The following is a 6141-nucleotide window of genomic DNA, read 5'->3' as shown; positions in this document are numbered from 1 at the left end:
AAGTGAGAGCATGTGAGTGAGTGCCTAGTTTCCTCAGCTTTGTGGAATGCTGCCAAAGAGGCCCATTTCTTTATCACCCTATCCATAGTACTGAGTTATGAGCTGCATGACTGGAGGGTAGGAAGAGGTTGGGAGAAAGGCATATAGGACTCTTGGTAGGCAAAGAAGGGATGTGGATCCTACTGTGTCACAGATTCCGCAAAGAAATCCAAAAATGAGCCACTGGGAATGCTTCACCCACAGATTCCTCTAATTTTCCCAAGGGCATCCCCAGCATAGCCACCTCACCTGCCCACACTCCCATCCTATGGCCAGTTCTCTGTGCATAATAGTGATGGTGGCAAGAACAAGCTTTGACAGATATCTAGTGAATATGTGCAGAAAGCTAGGTAAAATTTACAGGCCAGAGATACGCCACAGACTTGAGCTTCAGCTCCACCCTTGGGAAAGCAAAAGAGAGGCTTTCAGCACCCGGTCTGGTGCATTACAGGATTAAGACAAGGCATACAAGTTAAAGAATTCTGCCACAAAAGAAGAGAGAGCAAGAAGCATGGAGTAGATGTGTCCCTAGACAATCTAAGAAAGCCTCAGACTCCTTAAAAGGGCTAACAGGTGTTTCTCTCCAGACATCAGTTAGTAAAGACTGGAGGAGGTGATTGCTACTTTAAATGCAGACAATAGTGTGCAACTTCAAGGAGCATGAAAAATCAAGAAAACATGACACCACTAAGGGATTTCAATAATCTTCCACTATCCAATCCCAAAGACATAGATGGAGATATTTGTTTGCTTGTTTAACACATTTATATTTGTTTTTTATTAATATAATAAAATATTAGTTTTATTTTTATTATATATTTATTTATCCTTGTAACACTGGAATAAGTCTATAGGATATATTTATCCTTGTAACATTTAAGGATAAAGAATTTAAAATAGCTGTTTTAAGGAAGCTCCAAGAACAGGAAAGCATATAAAGGCAATTCAACAAAATCAGAAAAACAATACATAAATAAAATGAGAAGAATAACAAGGAGATATATCATAAAAAAGAACCAGAAACAAACTGTGGAGCTAAAGGATACACTGAATGAAATGGAGAATACCAATAATAGATTAAATGAAGCAGAAGAAAGAATCTGTGAGATAGAAGACAGGAGCTTTGAAATTACCCAGTAAGAGGACTAGAAAGATAAAAGAATGAAAAATGGTGAAGAAAGCCAATAAAAACATAAAAATAAACAATCTAAATTATTGGAGTTCCAAAAAAGAGGGAAAAGGGGCATAAAGCTTATTTTAAAAAATAATGGCTGAGGACATCCCAAATCTGTGGAGAGATTTAGATATCCAAGTTCATGGAGCCCACAGGTCACAAAATAAACAACTTAGAGAGATCTTCTTCAAGACACATTATAGTAAAACTGTCCAAAGTCAAAGAAAAAGAGAGAATATTAAAAGTAGCAAAAGAAAAGAAGCCTGTAACTTACAGGGGAATTTCATAAGGCTATCAGTGGATTTTGCAGTAGCAATCTTATAGGTAGGAGAGTGGCATGATATATTCAAAATGCTAGACAGAAAAAAACAAAACAATGCCAACCAAGAGTACTCTGTCTGGCAAAACTGTCCCTCAGAAATGAAGGAGATATTAAGACTTTCCCAGACAAACAGAAGCTGAAGATATTCATCACCATTTGACCTATCTTACAAGAAATGCTGAAAAGAGTTCTTCAAGCTGAAATGAAAGGACGCTAATTAGTAACACAAAAACATATGAAAATATACAACACAATGGTGAAGGTAAGCACATGGTCATATTCAGAATACTCTAATATACTGTAATATGTTGGTGTGTTAATCACTTAACTCTACCATAAGAGTGAAGGACAAAAGTATTAAAAATAAATTTAGTTACAATAATTTGTTAATGAACACACAATATAAAAAAGGTAAATTGTGACACCAAAAACTAAACTGGGGGAGTAAAAGGGTAGACTTTATCTATGCAATGAAAGTTAAGTTATCAGCACAAAATAGACCATTATATCTATAAGATTATTTATCTATAAGATTATGTAAGCCTCATGGTAACTACAAAGGGCAACCATAATTAGATAATAAAAGATAAAGAGAAGGGAATCAAAGCATACAACTATGATAAATCATCAGTTCACAAAAAAAAGGCAGCAAAAGAGAGAAAGAAAAAAAAGGAACTATAAAATAACCAGAAAACAATAAGATGACGTTAGTAAACCCAAATTTAGCAGAAGGAAGGAAGTAACAAAGATGGGTGCAGGAAAAAATAAAATAAAGACCATGAAAGCAATAGAACAGATCAATGAACTAAGAGCTGGCTTTTTTAAAAGAAAAAATTGACAAGCCTTTAGCTAAACTAAAGAAAAAAGGGAAGACTCAAATAAAATCAGAAATAAAAGAGGAGGCATTAAAACTGGTACCAGAAATACAAAGGATTATAAGAGAGTACATGCCAACAAATTAAACAAACTATAGGAAATGGATAAATTCCTAGAAACCTACAATCTACTAAGACAGAATCACAAAGAAATAGAAAATTTGAATGGACCAATAAGAAGGAAGGAGATTGAATGAGTAATAAAAATCTCCCAACAAAGAATAGCCCAGGACAAATGGTTTCCCTGGTGAATTCTATCAAACATTTAAAGAAGAATTAACACATCCTTCTCTAACTCTTCCAAAAAATTGAAGAGAAGGGAACATTCCTATACTTATTATATGAAACCAACATTACACTGATAGCAAAGCCAGATAAGGAAACTAAAAAAAGAATACTAGAGGCTAACATTCCTACTGAATATAGATGTGAAATTTTTCAATGAAATACTAGCAAAATGAATTAAATTTCATATTAAAAGTATCATACACTATGATCAAATGGGATTCATCTCTGGGATGTAAGGATGGTTTAACATATGCAAATTAATAAATATGATACACCACATTATGAAAGATAAAAATCACATGATCATCTAAAAAATGCAGTAAAAGCATCTATATGACAAAATATATTTCCATGATAAAACTTCTCCACAAGTTGGGTTAAAAGAAATGTACCTAAAACATAATAAAGGCTATATGTGACAAGCCCACAGCTAACACCAAACTCAGTAATGAAAGTTTGAAAGCTTTTCCTCTAAGATCAGGAAAAAGACAAGGATATCCATTTTCATCATGCCTATTCAATACAGTAGTAGAGGTCATAGTCAGGACAAGCAGCAAGAGGAGAAGGAGGAGGAGGAGGGATGGGTAGGAAGGAGAAAGAAAAAGGAAGAAAAGGCATCTACATCAAAGAAGAAGTAAACTTGTCTTCATCTGTAGGTAACACTGTCTTATATATAGAAAATTCTAAAGACTCCTCCAAAAACCTGTTAGAACTAATCAGCAAATTCAGTAGAGTTGCATAAAGAAATCAATTGCATTTCTGTGCACTAACAACAAAATATCTGAAAAAGAAATTTAAAAAAATCTAATTCACAGTAGCATCAAAAACAATATAATACTTAGGAATAAAATTAAACAAGAAGGTGAAAGACCTGTACACTGAAAACTATAAGACTTTGATGAAAGAAATTAAAGGCACAAAGCAAAAGATATCCTGTGTTTATGGATTTGAATAATTAATTTTGTGAAAATGTCCATGCTACCCAAAGCCATCTATTGGTTCAATGTAATCCCTATCAAAATTCAAATGGCATTTCTCACAGGAATAGAAAAAAACTGTTGTAAAATCTGATTGGAACCACGAAAGATCCTGAATGGCCAAAACAATCCTAAGAAAGAACAGATCTGGAAGCATCTCATTTCCTAATTTCAAACTACACCACAGCGCTATAGTAATCAAAACAGTTTAAAATGGTATAAAAATAGGCAAATAGACCAATGGAACAGAATTGAGACCCCAGAAATAAACCCTTAAATACATAGTCAACTAATATTTGACAAGGGAGCCAAGAATACTCAGTGGGGGAGAGAAGCCTCCTCTTCAATAAATGCTGACAGAAAACTAAATAACCACATGCAGAAGAATTAAATTGGACTCCTGTCTTAAAACCTAATTTTATTTTATTTTATTTATTTTTTTTAAAGATATTTATTTATTTATTTATTTATTTATTTGACAGAGAGACAGCCAGTGAGAGAGGGAACATAAGCAGGGGGAGTGGGAGAGGAAGAAGCAGGCTCCCAGCAGAGGAGCCTGATGTGGGGCTTGATACCAGAACACTGGGATCACGCCCTGAGCTGAAGGCAGACACTTAACGACTGAGCCACCCAGGCGCCCCCAAACAACCTAATTTTAAAATGGGCAGAGGAACTGAACAATTTCTCCAAAAAAGATATACAAACACCAACAAGTCTATGAAAGGATACTCAACATCACTAATTATCAGGGAAACGCAAATTAAAACCACAGTAAGATACCACCTCAAACCTGTTAGAATGGCTAGTACCAAAACTACAAGAGATAATAATTGATGGCGAGGATGTGGACAAAAGAGAACCCTTGTGCACTACTGGTAGGAATATAAATTGGTGCAGTTATGTGAAACAGTATGTAGGTTCCTTAAGAAATTAAAGATAGAACTACTATATGACCCAGCAATCCCACTTTTGGGTATATATCTAAAGGAAACAAAATCAGAATCTCAAAGAGATATCTGTACTGCCATGTACATTACAACATTATTCATAATAGCCAAGATATGGAAACAACCTAAAAGTCTGTCTATAGATGAATGAGTAATGAAGACACATACATCTATACTATATGATGGAATATTATTTAGCCATGAGAAAGAAGGTAATCTTGCCATTTGTCAAAATATGGATGGATCTTGAGGACATTATGCTATGCTGAACATATGCTGAATAACCCAGACAGAGAAAGACATATACTGTATGATATCACTTACATGTGGGATCTAAAAAAGCCAAACTCATAGAAAAGGGATTAGAATAGTGGTTGGAAGGGGCTGGGGCTGGGGCTGGGCGAGTGGAGTAAATAAGGAGATGTAGGTCAAAAGATACAAACTTCCAATTATAAAATGAATAAGTTCTGGGGATGTAACATAGAGCATGGGGATTATGGTTAATAATACTTGATATGTACTTGAACATTGCTAGAGAGTAAATCTTACATGTTCCCACCACAAAAAAGAAATGGTAATTACGGGAAGTGATAGAACTGTTAACTAACCTTCCTATGGTCATCATTTCACAATTTATAAGTGTATCAAATCCTGACAACATATACCTTAACCATACAAAATGTTATACAACAATTATATTACAATAAGCTGGGACAAAATAAATGTTGGGTCAAATTATTTTTGAACATTATATAGGAAATAAAACATACCTGTGGACCAGAAAATTGGTCTGAAGGTTCCTGTGTCTCCCTCCGATACAGTCATCTATTTTTGGCAAGTTTGTCTCCCCTTCTGGAATATAGATTTTTTTTTTCTTCACATTTCATCTTCTCTTTTGTAAATGCTCTCTCTATAGCTGTTCACATTGCTTCCTATGATAACTTTTACCTCTAAGCATTCAGAGTTCTTGCACTATACGTAATCTAAGAGCTGTTTTGTAGTTACTGCTCTTTGCTGAACTCATTATGCATGTATTCAGATGCAGGAGGGCTCTGTCTGCTATTGAAGTAAAAATCGTATCTAAGTGAGAAGATTTCATCCTTCCTCACTTGGGTCATGAGGAACAAAGTGAGGTATCCAGGTTGCATGAGACCTAACTAGTTTCTTTGAAATGCAACACTATGCAGATCATAGCACCAGGGGGACAGCAGGAACGTTCTATCACTAATTCTTGGAGTTTCAGCTAAAACTTCCTTAAAAAAAAAAAAATTAACAAATGTTTGTTCTGAGCTCCAAATATATTTAAAGTGGTTTTAAAATATCTAATGCTTGCAATATATGTTAAGATATATGTCACTTTCATTGTTAATTATTTATATAATGGAAATGTCTTGATTTGAGAGTTAGGTTTCCATTTATCCTCAGCAATCCTGGTTTTTACATGCTTTTCAACTTTGTGAATTATTTTAAAATAGCATATGCTACTGAGAAAAATATAAGCCATTTTTTACATTGGAAT

Source organism: Ursus arctos, unplaced genomic scaffold (assembly GCF_023065955.2).
Source record: "Ursus arctos isolate Adak ecotype North America unplaced genomic scaffold, UrsArc2.0 scaffold_26, whole genome shotgun sequence".
In the NCBI taxonomy this organism is placed as follows: Eukaryota; Metazoa; Chordata; class Mammalia; order Carnivora; family Ursidae; genus Ursus; species Ursus arctos.
Note: the sequence above shows the minus strand (reverse complement) of the source record.